Source organism: Hemibagrus wyckioides, linkage group LG08 (assembly GCF_019097595.1).
Source record: "Hemibagrus wyckioides isolate EC202008001 linkage group LG08, SWU_Hwy_1.0, whole genome shotgun sequence".
NCBI classification, from domain to species: Eukaryota; Metazoa; Chordata; class Actinopteri; order Siluriformes; family Bagridae; genus Hemibagrus; species Hemibagrus wyckioides.
Genome location: NC_080717.1, coordinates 10,163,857 through 10,183,651, shown reverse-complemented (window position 1 = coordinate 10,183,651; position 19,795 = coordinate 10,163,857). Strand labels below are relative to the sequence as shown.

Here is a 19,795-nt window from a genome sequence, read left to right as displayed (position 1 = left end):
ACCTCGGTTATGACTGTGTATTAGAGCCCCGTCACCTTTTTTCATTTTTAATAGCTTTGGGCTGAGCTGAGGTCACAAAAACCAACATCTGAAAACAGGTAGAAAAAATGATAAAGAAATAAATGTAACACTTTATAATAACCATACACAAATAATCATGCACTAATACCTGACTTAACAGAAAGTAGTTTATATTTAAGTAAGAACTAGTGCCTGATCATTCAGTGTAACTGCAGTTCTGATGCACAGCTATAACCCTCAGAGTTAGTGGATTCATGCGTGAATAACGATCGCCTTTAGTGCACGTTTGTTAGTTAACGTGTTAATTAACACGTAGGAGGTAAAGTTAATCAAACATGCTTTATAAGAAAGAATATGAACATGCACAAGGCATGGGCAGTTCATGAACCAGAACACAAGAGAGACATGGGTGACTGTTCATAATGACTTAAACCCAGGAAACGAGATTAGCGCAGACACAGAAAAGCAGTCAATATAGACACATCTAAGACTTAAAGACTGGATAATTCTCTTATAGACCACTTGGTTTAAATGTTAATAGATAATAGTGGCTACTAAATGAATACATGTTACTGTATTAATTTCATGCTTGTAGGTAAAGCCGCATGAGGCCCCAACCACCCGGAGCGTGTACTAGTACTACAGAGGGATTTTAAAAGACATGGAAGGAGAATGACGTAAACATGATGAGATGGTGTTGGTGTGTATTATTAGTGCATCTTTAAGATGTTAAATGTTTTGTTCACTCCCTACATGTTCATTAATGCCTAACAAACATCTACTAACATGTTCTTAAAGTGTTTGTTATTCCAGGATTAATTCATAAGATTCACATCACATGTTTAGTACATGCTTTAATTCATCATTAGTTCATATTTATGTAAGTATTAATTCCGGTGTGATTATTCATGTACTGATATTGTAAAGTGTTTCTTCAATAATGAACATAGATATGATTGTATATTTAGTGGCCTGCAAGAAAACTTCTTGCATCCAGTGAAAAATCATCTGTTAATTAGTTTCTTTGTTTAATAAAATGAATATTATAAAAAGCATGTCTTACGGGATATTTTCTCTTTTGCTGTGCTTTTAGGTGTGGATATGATTGATGACTCTTGGTGCTTGTGGTTATATGAATTACTCTGCACACTACTGCAACTTGTACGAGGCATAGTCCAAGTGTGTGTGTGTGTGTGTGTGTGTGTGCATGCCTGGTCACGGCTCTCTCTGTTTATTTCCCGTAGCTGTCTTCCACTTATTTTTGATCCTCTGGTAGAAACTTTTGGTAGTAGTCTTGCAGCGTATTGCATCTTGTCTTCCTGCTGCTCCCCTAACAACTATATGATTGGATTGGATTCTGCTTCCCTGGTCTTTTTCAATAAAAGCGTCTGCCAGTAATTACTATTAATATGTTTGTGAAGTTCTGGCATTTCGTTGGAGATCAAAGCTGAAGTGAAACCCATATAAACCCACGTTTCTTTAACTGAGGCTTGTTTTGCCTGTCAGTATGCATCAGCATGGATTTGTGTCTATTAAATGTGTGCCTCTAATCCCAGGACCTTTAGCTATTATGCTTGTTGCTTTTCCATGTTTCCTTTTTACTATGCTCTTCTAAAACAATTCAGCAGCACCTCCAGCGAAATCACCTCACTTTATATGCTGCCCTCCATTCTCTGCATTCATTAAATTTTCATGCTTGATTTTCACCCTTTGATAGTATATGCATATTGTATGGAAGGACAGTGGAGGCAGGTAGCATCATGTGGCTTGCCCTTCTACTCTCTACCATAGATTTGCATCTCATCACACGAGATGTATTTCTTTTCTTGCATTCAGTTAGAATCTTAGCCTAGTGCAACTGAAGAAGCATGATCATTTGATCTATCTATGCGTTGCATGCTCACATAAACATAAAATCTCAGGCTCACATTATCTTAAACAGGACATAATCACTTACAACATTGCCATTTGTGGTGTAACAAATATTCGGCCTCGTCCTCTGGTGTTTTCATTTCACGTGTATTTTTCCACATGACAAGACGCAGATTAGTTTTAATAATACAGGGGCAAGATGGAAGAATTTAAGATGGCAAATGCCGCAAGACAGGACTGTTATTAAAAAATCCATCACTGTCTGAGTTATGGACATTCTCATTAGAGCGGGAATGCTATAGCACCCTAGCATCCAGCTAGAATGTATCATGTTATTGGAATATTTAGTCCTGGACGAGGTCTACAGACTGCTTGGACCATTGTAATCCCTTTGGAATGGGTTTGACATGGTACTGTATTGGGAAGTCCACCATGCCAATGTATTCTCATGTCAGTCTCAGTCAGGAAAAAAGCTTTGGCACACACTGTCACTCCCCAGTGCATTCCTCTAACCTGCCTCTTAAAATCAGTGCCATATAGTGATGCTCCTTTTCACATGGTGAATTTTTAAGCTGGGCCTGGAAATCTTTCCTAAGCATACAATATCCATTAAGGGATAAAAAATAATTCATGTGATTCATGTGCATTATTTATCAGGCTATGACGAGAAATATGTCCTCCTCTCTTTATCACCATTGTTGCCATTCAGCAGCATATTGCTCGAGACGTTACTATCCCCGAAACTTCTCCACCGGCGTTGGGGGACGCGGTTGGACAAGAAATGATTTTATATTGAACACTGATAATGCTCTGGAGTTTCTATATAGGGCACATTTTTATGAAGATTGCATGTCCTCCGGCACAATATCTTGCCTGGTTTTCTTGTTCTAATGTGTGAGATTACCTTTTTATGTCTCCACCGAGATTTTCATCAACTAACCATTTTCATATTCGACTGCTGACACAGAAGGAAGGTGCGAGTAGAGGCAAGTTGATATCCATGCTAGCGGGGGTGTTTGAAGTAGGTGAGAATAAGCATGAGCTGCAACAGGGAGACAGCTGAGCAGTACTTTCACCGAGTGACTAGTTCAAATACAGAAAGCACATCACAAACAGAAGGAATCTCTCCAGTAATACAGGCATAAACAACACAAAGCCACTACAATATGTCATCTGCGATATGTCTGAATGCACAATTCTGCAAGATTTAAGTGCAGCAGGGAACATTCTCCAGTTTCCCAGATAATATCTTATTTATACGCATTTTGTTTTTAAACAAGCATGCTTACAGGGCACTTTATTAGGAATACCTGTATACATGTTTATGCAATTATTTAATCATGCATGTAAAGATCAAAGGGCTTCACGTAATGTTAGCATTAAAGATCAGAAAAGGGGAGAAATGGCAATGCGTTGACTCTGGAATGGTTGATATGGTGCTGATTTGATACTGGAATTTTCACACAAACTTGTCTCTAGAACGGTGCGAAAAAACAAAAACAGCCACTGTCTTGTTAATGTCTGAAGTTTGTTGAGTTCTGAGGAGAACGGATAGACTGGTCTACGGTTGTTGTTGCTGTCGTTGTCCTTCAGCTGCCTCCTGTATGGGGTTGCCACACTGGATCATCCGATGCACATATTTAATTTAGCACATGTTTTTCACAAGTCCTTCCTGACACAACAGTCCCATTTTATCAGGGCTTGGAACCAGCACATTGAGTTAACCCCTCAGTGGCTGGGTTGGTTCCCTGCTCAGGAATCAAAACCAGGCCATGGCAGTGACTGGTCCATGGTATTCTACGGTAATTCAAAAAAGAAGCAGAAAAGCATCTCAGAATGCAAATTAGCAGAAGACTACACTAGCCAAGAGCAGGAATCTGGGCCTACAGTGGGCCCTGACTCATCAGAACTGAACAGTTGCTTCAATGGGGAAAAATATTGTGTGGTCTAACTTTGATTTCAGTTAGTCAGCATTTTTCACATCAGTGCCATGAATTCATGTAGCCAACCTGTCTTGTGTCAACAGTTCAGGCTAGTGATGGTGTCATGGTTTGGGGAATGTTTTCTTGGCACATACTGGGCCTGTTTAAATGTTTCAGCTGTATTGTTCTTGACCACCTTTACACAGATTTACCGGATTTACCCATTACCAGATTTATGAGCAAATTGGTTCCATCAACATGATAATGAGGTCAGCGTACTTCTGTGGCCACCAGTCACAATACATGACATGGATTCCACAAACCCGGTTGGGGGTTAGTGTTTAGTGCTTGGGGGTGTTGTTGTTGTTGTTTTGTCTGCTGGGGTGAATATTGGTCAGATATGGGGTGTTGGGGGCATGCTACCCAGTATAAATATGGCATTATATGGCATGTATATAAAGTGAGCAATGAGTCCATTTGGATTTGGAAATGTTACAGTACAATGCTGTTGTTACTCAATAACATTCTATTCAGCAATGGGGTTGACCTTGGTTCTTCAAAGTCCTCTTATATCTATATATCGTGTTCAGTGAAATCCAGTACAAGCATAATTTCTATTATGTTTTGTGATAAATGAGTGAATCAGAATCAGTCTTCCATGACCCAGAATGCATGGTGGTTTCATTGCAGCATGAACAAGTAGTAAAAAGCACACAGGTGACTGCACGCGTCCTGACTTGTCTGTGTTGTATTAGCCCTGCTTGGCACTGGCTCTCCACTGTGACAAAAGGAGCAGATGGAGGCATCGCAGGTGGGATAGGCTGCCACTTCTGTTCCTGGGGAAGTGGAGAGAAATTAAGCCAAGAAGTCTATCTGAACGCCCCTCTTCTCGGCAGGGACCATGGCGTCTGAGCTCGGTGGTGATAAATGGATGTGCACGGACGCTAATCAAGCGCATGCCCAAATGGATGATGGGATGGGGACAGTTTACATCTTGCCTCAAAAGCAAGGTTCAGGTTTGGGTGGCATCACTGAAGGATTATTCATTTCATCACTGTTATTCATTTGGGTGATATATGTGACAATAACAAGTGAGCCATAAATCATGAGCTAGGTTTCATTCAAGAACTGTGAAATCTAAAGAACTGAAGCAAAACCTTCAAATTGGTTTAGTGATAAAGAACCCAATGAGAGTAAGTTTTTCGGCACAGTTTATGTCCAGTAGCACAGCAGTGTTATGTTGCTATTATCGTTAACTGGTATGATTGCTGCCAAAACGTTTAATATCACACATGCTAAATTTTTCTAAGTCTTGCGATGGTGAAGTAACAAAAATGAAATGTGTAAAAAGATGTGTAAGAAATAGCACTCACTAAGAGCCCCAACAAACTGTCTAGAACAGAAAGGAAATATCGGATGAGATGTGGTTCGAATTGTCAGATTATTTTCTGACATCATGACTTGCCCTGGTGTTACCTTGCTTATGTATGTCTTTTTAACAGCCGTTATAATACAGATTCATTTTCTTTTACTTATAAGAAATATAACTCATTTTGTTTAACACATATCAGAAGGTACGTTTATATGCTTGTAATCATGACTCTGTATATGGAGAGCATCACTTTTTAATGCACTTCATTTATGTTATATTTATTGACATTTGCATTTAGTCATATATAATTTATCCTAATTTGTAATTTGTACACTCTTGGAAAAGCAGGTACTTAACTGTACATTACCTTCTCTCTTGGGAAGTACTTTACGAGTACATCTGTTGTTTGTTTAGTATTAATCCTTCAATAGAAAATGTGAGTTTATACCTTTCAAACGGGGTAAAGATAAATAACTGGCCCTTAAAGACCATTCTTGTACATTTAATTCATTATGCAAATAGAGCTTTAAATATATATACTGTCAGTACACACTACAGCATCAGCATCAAAGAAAGGTATGGTCTGGTAACTTGTTCTTATCTATTTATGCATGTAGAGGTCAAAGGTTTCATATAATGTTGCAACAAACTGTGATTTTATTTACTTTGACATGGTTAATGGTGCCAAACAGGTTTGTTTGAATATTTCAGAAATTGCTGATATATTGGAATTTTGACACACACCAATCTCTAGCTATTAGAGAATGTTGCAAAATAACGCTAAACCCTGAGCATCATTTCTGGGCTGAAATGTCTTGTTAATATCTGAAGTTTGTTGAGGTGTGAGGACTGGTCTGATCTACTGGTCACTGGTCTAATTCAAATCACTCTTTACATCAGTGGTGAACAGAAAGGTATCTCATAATGGACAAAGCATTGAAACCTAAGGTAGATGGACTACAACAGTAGAAGTCTACACTAGCCAAGCGTGTGAGGCTACAGTGGGTACACGCTCACTAAAACTGCACCATTGACGATGGGTAAAACGTTAAAAATGGTCTGATGAACCTTGATTTCTGCTGAGGCAAGCATACAGTAGTTCAGTCAGTATTTGCACATTATTGACATGAATCCATGTAGCCACCCTGCCTTGTGTCAACAGTCCAGTACAGTCCAGGAACGTTTTCTTGGCACACACTGGGCCCCAGGCATTGTTTGAATGCATTTGATTCAGAGTATTCCTGCTCTAAGCTCTTTCCTTGCATATGATGTCTACCAATCATGGAGAGTGAGGCTTCGTCCTAGATGTGACATTAGCCTCATCTTTTTGAGCTGCTGGTCACAGAGCATCACAGGGCAGTGAAAGAGTGTTTTCTACCCTCTTCCGCATATATCAGCTTACATTGACCCATGATTGGCTATTATTGGTGTATTTGACAGGCCAAAGAGATTATTGCCATCCCTTCTACCAAAATTGCCATGGCATGGTGAATTTTGCTCCCTTGTTGCCCAGCCACATGGCTGTGCCTTCATTAGCATTCAAACATCCCTATTCTGAGAAAGTAGTCCCCATGAAAATCTTTCCTCAGGTTAGTACAAATAAGCCAGGATCTGGTGGAGAGGAGTTTGTTTGTTAGTTGAGTTTTTTTTTTATTTAATCTGGTGCATGTTTAGTTTAGATTTGAAGACATTCAGACAGCCAGGGGAAATTTCATCACCTTGCAGTCTTCATGCCTGCCTTTTTTGTGTCATGCTGCATTTCCATGCACTGTAGCCTATAAATCATTTCTCCCTACATAAATCATTGTCATCTATTTTTCTTATTTCTCTCTAGTGGTGTGATAGGGAAGCATACCTAGCCTAACTGTTATTTATGCTTGTTTTCTTAAATACCCATAAATTTGTTAGCGAGACATAGATAGCTAGTGTACTCTAAGCAAAAACAGTACCACATGAATCTGCATCATAAGCTTGCATAACCACACAATCACAGAAATAGCCTGTGTTGCCATGACAGATGTGAAGACTATATCACGTGACAACGTCTGGTAATTTTTATGATAGCTGCCATAATGTTTGATGCCATGACAGCTTATGACACACTCTAATTAGAAAGCATATAACTCATTTGTGCTTGTGAGTCAATCCAACCAATTGACTTACAGCCATCGGTAAGCAGTGAACAAGGATCTCATTTCAGCTTTCTCCTATTAAATCATGTAGAGGTGAGGGTGAGGTCATCTGTGTGGGTTTTAGTGCATCTGCTAATGTGTAGAGTGCTTACCTTAATTACATTATGTCGTGGTTAAAGAGAGGTGGCGTATGAATGAATGTGTGAAATATTTTGACGTGATGAATTGACATATTAGCGTTTTTCTTTCTTTTCTTTCTTTTTACTTTCTTACTCAGCATACTCTAGTTAATAATTGATTTGGTCTTTTTCTTTAGCTTTTCCTCTATTCACTTCTCTCCTTACCTCTCCACCTAAATCTACTATGTTCACATAAACACATATGTTTACCCTCCTTAAAACTGGGAAAGAATAACTGCAAAGTTCCTTTCCCTTACCTTTATTACACAAATCGATACATAAACCAACTTGATACCCACATTTATTACACATATTAATTAATATCATTGTTGTTACATAGCTCAGTATGTCTTGGAATTGGAATGGGAAAGCTCGCGAGTAGCTTGCCTGAGTTCTCCACGTTCATCTCTTGGGTTTTCTAACTCACTCACTGCACCATAAGTCTTATTTAGCCCAATGTGTTCTCTCTCTCTGAAGCTGCTGGGTTATTAAGCTGTCTGGAATAGTCCCAGTTCAGCAAAAGGAAGTTTTCCTTTACTCATTTTAATGCTGACTAGGGGGAATTGAACCTTACTTTTATCAGTGCTTTACAATGGGAATCACCGTCCCACCTCCCAAGCTAATCATCTTCTAGATGGCCAGGCCACAATCACCCAGGGAATTTTGAATCAAGTTTTCATATTTGGACCTGCATCAGGAGTTAATAAAGACCTCTACTGCACAAGAGGATTCTCTACGGCTGCCGCTGCTTCCTGTCGCATTTGCATTAGCAGTTTATGATTCTTTGACAGTGATCTCTTATAACAGTGGACTCGACGATAACTAGTGCGTGCTGATGATACTAACATATCTGCTGCACCAATCAACGTTTGTTGTCGCTCTTGACAAACTACATTTCTCAGAAAACTTTTCTTTATAAATTCAATTGCTGCTGCTCTCTCTGCCATACTCTATACACACAGTAACCTTCATCTAGGACAGAGCTCACAAAAGGCATTGTGGATGTGAATGCCAATTTGTTGTTGCCTTGACCAGGTGAGACAGTATTCAACGAAAGTATAGCTGGCTTTATGGTTAGTCCAGTGCTAAAGGGTACACAATGTCCAATCAATTTATCCTCCATTTACACCAATGGCATTTTGCCAGCCATAGATGAATAATCATACTATGTGTCATTACGGTAATTAAAGTAATGGCATTTGCATTCATCAAATTATATCAGCGAGTCTGAGAAATATAATAACATTATGCTGTACAAATGAAAAACACATTTTAAAACAAGTTAGCCTATTCTTTATTACAGGAAATGTATTTTATATAAAAGTCAATTCCAGAATTCTTGGCTAATATAATGAAATCGGAATAAATGATTATCCATCCATCTATCTTCTGTAGTACTTATCCTACACAGGGTTACAGGGAGCCTCAAAGCTATCCCAAGGGCTCAGGGCATAAGGTGTGGGACATCCTGGATGTGGTGTCAGTCTATCGCAGGGCACAATCACACACACACATAATTTAGAGAAGGCAAGTAGCTTACAATGCATTTCCTTGGACTGGGGTGAGGAATCTGGAGTACCTGGAAGAAACATGAACATAAACATGCAAACTTGGGATTAGGGTTAGGGTTAACATGACTAACTTACTATATATACAGTAAATATTTAATCACACATTCAGTGAGTAATATGTTTTATGGGGCCTTCTTGGAACTTCTGCATTTACAATCACATTGAACATTTCATTTAAAGACATGTCTTTTAAAAGCAACCAGGTTATCTAATGGAATTCATGATGCCATCAACCGTCTCTGGACACCCAGCTACAAACCAGCCTAAAACAACCAGCTCCATATTTTACCCTGGGGGCTTTTTTCTTTTGCCGTTCCTCATTAAACATGCCAATAGTGTGCATGGACAAAAAGTTGCTGTGTGATCCATTGTACAATTTAAAGACAACTGTTTCATTCAACCCTTCAAAGCACCTCACTATCCATGTACAGTACTTTTGTTTTTTTAATACTTTTTTAACACAAGGAAATGTTCAGGAAATGCTCAGCAAAGATACCTTTAGAAACAATTCAATTAAATGGCTCTGTATAAAAAAATACTGTAAAGCACAGTACAGTGTAAAAAAATAAGTCCAGGTAGCAAAATACAGCAGCCTTTATTATGTTGTTTTTTGTCTGAAAAGTGGTCTGTTATGTAATATATTGCTTTGTTTACTGACATACAACTGTTTTTCTGAAACATTTAATTTTCTTTTTCTTTTTTGGAAAAGTAATGTTTGGAAGTGTTTTGTTGTTTTTCAGGGGTTGGGGTATGCTTCAGAATACCAAGACATTTTGGACAATTTCATGCTCCCAACTTTGTGGGAACAGTTTGGGGATGATCCCTTCCTGTTCCAACATGACTGCACACCAGTGCACAAAACAAGGTCCATAAAGACATGGATGAGTGAGTGTGGTGTCGAGGAACTTGACTAGCCTGCACCTCAACCTGATAGAACACCTTTGGGATGAATAAGAGTGGAGTCTGCAAGCCAGACCTTCTCGTCCAATATCAGTGCCTGACCTCACAAATGTGCTTCCAGAGAAATGGTCAAAAATTCTCCAAAACACACTCCTAAACCTTGCAGAAATCCTTTCTCAGAAGAGTTGAAGCTGTTCTGGGAAGATTTGAAGCTGTAGCTGCAAAGGGCGGGCTAACTCCATATTATTCATGTGCATGTAAAGGCAGACGTCCCAATATAGTATAAGTGACGGCAACTGTTCTGTTGGTAGATGTGGGTGTGTCCAGCTATGTGCCAAACAATAGGAGTGAAGACAGTAGCACGCACACTGCTTCTCCTTCATCTTGTATAACTATATATATATATATATATATATATATATATATATATATATATATATATATATATATATATATATATATATATATATATATATACAGTATGATGAACTTTATTACCATGGCAACCAATAATAGGTGATTTTATAGTACAGAGACTGGCGACTTGCATGTGTGAATGTAGTTTTAGACTTTTGCACAGTACTGTACATTGTGTCTAACGGTTGATGTTGCAACTCATCAACTATTTTACAAGTTCTTAAAGAACTGCAAATGTGCTTAACTGTGTTTTAACAGCTTTTTATTTATTAAATACCTTTACTGTAAAATGTAATAAAATCATGCAGATCAAGAGCTTCAATTAATGTTCACATCATACATCAGAATGGAGAAATATGTGACTAGCATGGAATGCAAGAGACAGACAGGGAAGTTTAAGTATTTCATAACCTGCTGATTTCCTGGGATTTTCACTCACAAAAATCTCTGGAGTTTACATAGAAAGGTGTGGAAAACGAATAAATAGCCTGTGAGTGGAAATTCCTTGTTGATTCCTTGATGGCCAAAGGAGCTAACAGGAAGGATACAGCTAGCTCAAATAACCCCTCTTTACAACTGTGGTGAGCAGAAAAGCATGCCATATTAAAACATGATAAATTGAATATATTTTAGCTGTTTGTTGTACTGTACTGCTAACTCCTGTATTATTTAATGTAACCCTGGAGATGTGTTGTGATTCCGTGACATTATTTCCTTCCACACATGATTAGACTGTGTAGTCCTAATGACAGTGAGAATCAGGGCAGCACCATAGTATGTGTGTTCTAGTCAAGAGTCCAGAAAAGAGGCTCTTACTGTCATTTTAACCATATCTATCTGGTGCAATACACAGTAAAATGAAGCAACGGTCCTCCAGGACCATGGTGCTACACGGAACACAGAGCTAAATAAAACTACACAAAACTAAGAACTAAGGACATTAACATAGCTCTACAAGTTCTACTTAAAGTGCATGTGTGCAAACAGCGTAGTGACACTACAAGCACAATACACCACAACAGTATACTCAGAGCAGCGTCAACCAGTATACAGTTATATAGTTGAGTAAAAATGCATAAAAAAGAGAATAGGTGAAGTGTACCTATAGTATGAGGCAGCTTGTTTAGAGGCAGCTCTACCTGTGAAGCCCTGCTCGCTGACATTGGTGGGTTGCATTCTGGGAATCCATCTGGTGGCACCACTGACAGGAGAAAACCTGCTAATTAGCTCACACTGTAAAGGGGCCTGGTCGAGCCCAATCCCCAGCTGTCATTAAACACACTCAGAAAAAGAGAGAGAGAAGAAGAAGAGTGTGGTAAACACTGGGGTTCTGCTGCTCTAATTCCTGTTTTCATAGAATGGGAGAAGCTGTGAATCCATTTATGAGTGCTGTGCTAGGTAGAAGATGAGCGCCGCCCCCAGAAACACGGTGTGTGAAATGTCATTACATTCAGATGTGTATGGTAATGACACACTCTGTTGTTGCTGCTCATGCCCATTTGATACGTGGAAATCCCTTTGGCGTAGCCTTTGGTGAAGCTTTCTTTTTTCTTTTTCTTTCAAGCCCTGTGGCAAAAATGCACCAAGGAAACGTGTTAAATTAATGCTACACATGGCAAATATAGAATAGCTGTTTGGAGAAATGCAAAGAGCGCTGGAGTATACCACATTTTCCTAAGATCCTATGCCTTGTATGCTTCATATAAAGTAGACAGACATCTGGTGCAGCTTCTTAGTGGCACTTAAGACAGGAGGAGTTCACTACATGCTGTTACCTTCGTCCAACAAGCAACATCGGCTCCATCTCCACACCCTTGATGAAGCAACGCGATTGCACGTGAATAATTGGCTCTGGTTTAAGCAATGGCAATGCGTATATATAAAGAGGGTATAATTAGGCTTGAGTGATTCTTTTGGGAAGCATAAAAGGTTCAAAGACCCGCTCAGCTAATCAAAGTCTCGCATGCTGAGAATTGCCAGTCCTATGTTCCCCTGGGTGAATATATTTACACACAAAGCCCACACGGGCCTTCTTATTTGACGATTAAATTACATTTAGCATCAATCCAAGAGCACAGCAGCTGTTCAGATCCAAATGAGTTCAGTCTCTGAACAGAATGGTCGGACCACTAGAGTCTAGACTTCATGCCTGGCTTCACTAGGGAGCCCTTGACTCCTTCTGACCAATCAAATGCCATGAGGGATGGACACTCACAAGAACCATCTTTGCTTGGGAGCCACTGGAGCAATTAGTATTTAATTCCCACCACAAACCAAAATAATTTATAATTAAATTTCATCAGAGTAGCTAAATATTTGGTTCTGCTTTTACTCACAAACATGCCAAAATTGTGAGATGTCTCTTTGGCGTGGGTCTTAAAATGACAAGCATGCTTCAGAAATGAACTAATATAATCTAAACTATTTCCTGTATATTGGCTATTATGGGGTTTGGCCATATTAACATATATTTCTGATTAATATCCATGAATAATTTCAAATTGATAGCATTTTTGTCTAGAATATCTGCTACATACTGCTACAATAACCTGCTAGATATGTTCATTAAGCAGTTTATAATCATTAATGAATTAATTAACCATGAATAAGTATTACTACAAAATATGACACACAAAATATGAGTAGGCTATATTTAGCAAATACATTTTTAATTTGGATTTTAAAAGCACATTAAATGTTCCTGGACTACTACTCTGGAGTATTGGGAGTAATTCATGTGATTAACTGCCTCACATGGGCTACATGCTTGGAATAGGCTCTACTGCTTCAGCAGATCAACAAGATACACCATTTGAAATTAATGTAGCTTGAATAAGACTGGTGTAATATGCTTTTCTCCTGCTAAAGACACAGGCTGTTGCATTATGAACTGAGTGAAACTTTGCTTCAATCCGGAGGTCATGAAAGCACTGGAACCTATAAGCAGAACAGGAACCGATTCACGCATCGGATGCATTCGAACCAGCATTCGTCACTCCAGAGCATCCTGCATCTAACTATTAAGAGAACCAGAAGGCAGGCATGATTCTTGAGTATTTGATTTGAATCATAAACATAACATTGGCTTGACGTTTAATGATTGTTCAGATATCAAAGGTCTATAAACAATTTAACGACCAGATCATTATAAACACAAAAAAACAGAATTCAGAAATGTTTAACCTATAAACTATAATATATAAGATAATATCTTTAGTAGAAGATGAGTGATGGGACTGGAAGTTGCCTAGGGCACCTAATGTATCTTAAACGATAATGTAGTGTTTTAGATATTGTATTACTGCTGCGCTTCTACAGTGTGAATATCTAATTTGCATATCCTTGTTATTTTGGTGGTTGGTGTCAATAAGAGATGTGTTTATAGTTTGTCCATGCAAGCATGTGTTAAACCTGCACATATTTGTTTTATGTTCCTTTGTGTTTAGCATTTTATAAACTGCACTGGGATTTGTTCCCACCGCTAGTGTTTCACCTATTCAGTTAGACTGTAGCTAACTCAGCAGTACACCAACAAGAGCACCTATACCCAAGTGCTGTTCAATTCTGCAATCTGATTGATCAGGAAGATGCTGATTAGTTTTCTTTTACAGCAGCCGTGGCAGTAATGCTGTAGGTCACATTTTGTATTTTTTGTCTTAACAAACAGGAGAAACTATTGAGAGAACGACTATTTATGTCTTGCAGATGTTCCCTTACATTATATATACAATTATAAACAATTTAAAAACATGATGTAATGTTCATTAGTAATATATGTATATATATATATATATTTATATATATATATATATATATATATATATATATATATATATATATATATATATATATATATATACAGTATATTGCCTAATGTAAGAGGAATAAAATGCTTATTGTCATGCTGTTGTAGAAGAATACTCCAGTTCAGTGTGCTAACAGTAACTCCACTCTGTTGGGCTGTATCACATGTACAGTATCTCACGTATCACACGATTGCACCTTTGATTAATTTCCTATAAAAGCACATCTCAATATATTTGATTCTTTACTTAAATCATAGACCAGCATTGACTGTTATATGGTATTGCTTTTTGTATCACTGAATTGCTATAAAAACAACTGAATTCTACAGACAAAAAAAAACTCAGCTACAAAGCACCCATGAACTCAAGCCATTAGGTGTTGACACAATGCAACACAATGTAAAATGTGATGATGTGCATCATGGAAATGTGTGATTCACACTGAGGGAATCAGCATTCTATTAATTATGCATCTCAAGCGATTGCGCTGTTTGAACACGAGAGGTACCAATCTGTGCAATCCCTAGAGTTGAAAAAATATAGAGAGCATTCTGGTCACATGATGGTGGTCATGTTCTTTCATGGGGAGCTTGCGCATCACTGGGAATCATCATAGCGGTGAAAAAGAGCTCTCTCCAGTAGGTTTCAGATGACACCAGCCTGTGCTGATACAATGCACAGTGCTCGAGAATGAGGTACAAAGTTCAGACACTTCAGATGACTTCCAGCTCTCTTTCTGCTCTTTTTTTTCCCCAGCTCTTTTTCACTGCTACAGATTTCAGTTGGCCATTTTCCCCAGGTCAGGTCATTCAGACAATTTTTTTTGGAGAGGATTTATATATACATTTATTGATATTTAAGATAAGGGTCAAATACATTTTGTTTCCACTATTCAACTAATGTTCATAGCTATTTTGATTTGATTTAGTTTCTTACAGACAAAAATGTACAGTGTTTTGCAGTGTTTGTGAAACAGAAATAATAGATTTCAGCCACATTTTATCGTCATTCAGATTTGTTTAAAATATTCATTGAATCGAAGTGGATCGATTCGATTTTTGAAGCCAGCATCATGAACTGAATCTAATCGTGTCCCGAGTGTATTGTTATGCACCTTAAGCCACAATAACAGGACTTGAAAAGAAAAAGTAATTAGAAATAAAGGCCATTAACACACACACTAAAGCTTCATACACAGGAGGGAGGTACACACACACACGCACGCGCGCGCGCGCGCAAAGAGAGAGAGAGAGAGAGAGAGAGAGAGAGAGAGAGAGAGAGAGAGAACTTGCTCGTCATAAATATCTACGTTGTTCCCTTTTATGGTCTTTAAGAAACGTCGGTAATTTTTTCTAATTATTCCCAGAAACTGGTTTAGCATCCACCCTGTATCTTAAGCGAATATGACGGGCACGCGCACATGGTTTCCCTGGTAACTCGCGCCTGCGTTGGCGTTCCCGAAAAAAGCGAAGAAGACCGTGGCGCGCGTCCGTGCGGCGCGCTCCCGTGAAGACAGCGCGAGGAGAGAGACTTCAAGAACGGGCAAGGAAACGGAACACGGAGAGAGAGAGAGAGAGGGAGAGAGAGAAAAAAATCAGGAAAATGCGCCCGGAGGGTAAATGAAGGATGTTTCCTTCCTTCGGAAAAACGACCGTATGAATATTGCTTGAAGTGTCGTAAGGGGGGAATCTTAAAGAGCTGCGTAGGATTACGGTTTAGTAGTGCAATAGAGCCGGGTATATTTTTTGGGGGAATGAAAATATCAGGAATGGAGGCTTTCATAGTAGTTCACCAGAGCAGGTGAGTCGTGGGTTATTTGTTTGTTGATTTGTTTGTTTGTTTTTGCATTATTCGCAAAGCACGCATCTAGGTTCAATTGCATTAAGTGTTACGTGTTGTTTAAACAAGAAGTAGAAAATGACGATTGAGTTTTCGGTAAGTGATGTTAAGTCACGCGCTAATCTTATCACGCTCCGGATATAAATGCAGCATGAAGACAGAGATTCACTGGTGCGTCCAGTTCAATGTGTCCAGTGTGATGTGAACAAAAAAAAAAAAAAAAACAACCACCATGCATTTATGACCGGATCGAGTCCCTCAAAGTTACAAGGCGAAGCGTGCTGATGCGCCCACTGCGTCTCTGTGCTGAACACAACTATCACTAGCTCCATCTTTACATCTTTTACGGACAGCACTAACCCTGCTGGAGCCTCCAAATACACCGGGCAACAGTTGTTTACATGCAGCGCGATGTTGCTTATATGTCCATCTACTTTCATGTTAGGCATGAGCTTTGTTTAGTTGAATATGCATTTATACACAACAACAAAAATAAAGCTCGCGCTCTTGTGCATCACCTTTAAAAAGATATAAATATTTAAATTGTTTCAAATATTTCCTATGAATTGCATTTTATTTTATTACTTATTTAATTGTAGATGACATTGTTAATAATAATAATAATAATAATAATAATAATAATAATAATAGTGTGTCATTTATTCATTTATTGTGATGCAAGTGGATTCATGTGTCTATACAGCTAGACCTCCACAGGTCAGTCTCAGAGATGTAGACACAAGTATGTAAAGGCTAGGTTGAAATCTAGCCTGCAGGGGGCTTTGTGACCGCTTCGTTTTCTGAAATTAAGACGAAATTATTCAGCTCATGCATTCTGGTGTTGCGCCTATAGAACGGACGTGCAGTGTGCACACTAACCCAACTATAATTGATTCACAGATTGAGACTAGAACAGAGAAGGCTTTGGCACACGCTTCGATTCTGTAAAGCTCTTCCACAAGGTCAGTCAAAAAAAGTAGCAGGTATGAACGAAGCAGCTCTGAAAGTCACCAGCTAATAATGAGTTTATATGTCACAGATGCTTTCCTGCATCCAGTTCGTTATCGGAGCCTTCGTTATCGGAGAAGATTTTAGCTGGAAGGACGGGATTGCAAAAAGAGGGCAGAGTCGAGAGAGGAATAATGGGTGCCTCTGAGTTGTCATGGAGATATAGTGAATAAGCAATTGTTGCCTGTGAAGCCGAAGCATTAAAGGGATTCCTAGTGCCACTGCATATCCATCCAAACCCTCAGTACAGCACTTGCTAACTGAATGCCACAATCATCCACATAACGCAGTCATGGACATCCATGCAGTTTCATGCTGTTTAATAGCTTTATGGTTCTTGTAGACATTATTTGGCTTAATGAAGTTGCTTCCTAAAAGATGCTTTTTACACCACCTACATTACACTTTGAAAACTAGTATGTATTTATGCTTGGGCTTTTGGTGTCTTGTGAAGGATTATGCATGGTCCTGCTTTTCAATTTCCCCTCTCAGTCTATGTCTTTATTTGTATTCTGGCCTCACAGCCTTGGCCCTTTTTTTTTGAGGCTCCAGTTGATTTAAATTCATTCTGTCTTTACTTAGACCTGACTCACAATCACAGTTTGTATATAACATATACATAATGTAATATATAATATATATTAAATGATATCATGCAGGATATTGCAAACTCCTGCGATGCACTCTTACAAGAATAAGCTCTATTTTTGTGAGGTTTCTTATTCTACGCTGCAGTGGCGGAGAATTGGAACTGAGACAGCGCACCCATGTCACCCACTGTTTAGCAACAAATGTTCAATGTGACCAAGCCACCTAATCTGATCCGATAGCAATACAGTTTTAATTTGGTTTAAACCCCTGATAAATGTAGTTGCTATAGTAACTTTTTTATGGTGAATATAAGCACTAGGCTTGTGTTATTTTCCCTGCTTATGATGCATCATTTTAAACATTCATGATAAATGATTTAATCTTGTAGGTTCAGGTTTAAGGAGAGTATAGGGGAGAACATAATAACATGATCAAAATGTAGAGTCAGGAAATGCTTGCTGGCAGAGCCAATAGCAAAAATGTAGCTGGATGGCTGATTTTTAGGTGATTCTGCAGTCATGCACAGTAAACCAAAAATAACATTACACAACATAACAGTACATTTTTATATAATTGTTTTACAAATTCCCTGTCTACATGACCAGACATATATATATATATATATATATATATATATATATATATATATTTATATATTTATATATATATATAAAATAAAGAGACCACTGCAAAATAATCAGTTTCTTATGTATTTTTCTTACAGGTTAATGCATTGGTGATATGAACAGCTTTGTTTCATTTTTTGTGAACTGCTGACAACATTTCTCCTAAATTCAAAATATAACTATTGTTATTTAGAGTGTATATTTAAAGGAAATGACAAGACATCAAAATAACCCAAGATCATGCAGTATTTGCAGAGCTTTAATAACTCAAAAAACAAAATGCAAATAATTTGTAAACAAATTGTGTTAATGCTTTGGCTAAATAACATTAAGAAATCAGTGTTTGGTGGAATAACCCTGATTTGCATGCGTTTTGGCTCCATGCTCTCCACCAGTTTTTCACATTGCTGTTGGGGAACTTTATACCACTCAGCTCAGCTTTGCTTGATGGTTTGTGACCATCCATCTTCCTCTTGATGACATTCCAGAGGTTTTCAATAGGGTTCAAATCTGGAGATTGGGCAGTGGTCTCTTATTTTTTTTTTCCAGAGCTACACACACACACACACACATATATATATATAAAATAAATATATATATAAAATAAATATTTTGACCATGCATTTATAGATTTTATTTCATAAGGTGCGCTGAGGTTAGTCAATGGCATGTGAGATAGGGGAAAGGGGGCGGGGCTTCTAGGCAGTTTCATTTAATATTATATAGAATATAAAGAATACAAAACACCTGCAGATTCACATGCTGATTGGATCATCTCCCATTTTACTGGAGAGAAAAAGCCTGCTTGCTTGGAGTATTTGTGGGTGCTAATTTGTATTAACTAAAGGTCGACAGGTCTGGTAATGTAATATAATTGGAGTAAAAGTTAGTGGATGTCGTGGCCGTGTAATAATGTGCAGAGACAATTATACCACTATTTCACACAAGCTTAGTGTGCAAACTATTTTTTGTTGCTTCTGTTCAGTGTTAAAAGCATCACATTTTAGTAAACAAAGGTTCGTTACCTGGCTTAGATACACTAGATGACGTTGTGATCTCACTTCTTTGTGTGCCATTAAAATTAGCACCATGGCCATAGAGGAGACGTTTTATCATCTCAAAACATTCAGTTCCCTTTGTATATGAATATTTTTGCTGTTGACGTTGTTTTTAGTGCCTTCATATCACCAAACCCTGGATGTGCAGAGTCATTAAGGAAGCTAAATGGTTGCTCAGCTGCATGCAGCTCAGTCCCATCAAGAAGCCTTTAAGATCCATTTGTAAACACATGTTAATTGCAGAGAGACCTAATTCTTGCTGCCCATTATCGCCCCTGACTCTATTATTACAACAAATGAGTGTTTGCTAATGGCACGACATGCCCTCACAATTTTCACAGTGAACCTTACAGAAATGCATAAAACATCTTTGACTAAACATGAAGAGCAACCTATAAAGACTGAGCTGGAAAGCCTGACAGTAAGCTTTCAGTATAATTCATATGTGTTTATATTGCAGGATGTTATCAGAGTATTGATT

General features: G+C 38.3%; 1 protein-coding gene across 2 annotated transcripts in view; it reads left to right on the top strand.

Moving 5' to 3' along the window:
• Nucleotides 1-15,477: 15,477 nt before the first annotated feature.
• The window catches only part of nlgn3a (neuroligin 3a), a 148,550-nt gene continuing 144,232 nt past the window's right edge, over nt 15,478-19,795 (top strand). Inside the window, exon 1 of one of the 2 annotated variants that reach the window (XM_058397726.1) lies at nt 15,478-15,992. The gene's annotated coding sequence lies outside the window, so the exon portion shown is untranslated. The remainder of the gene's footprint in view (nt 15,993-19,795) is intronic. The other variant, XM_058397727.1, reaches the window with a different exon arrangement.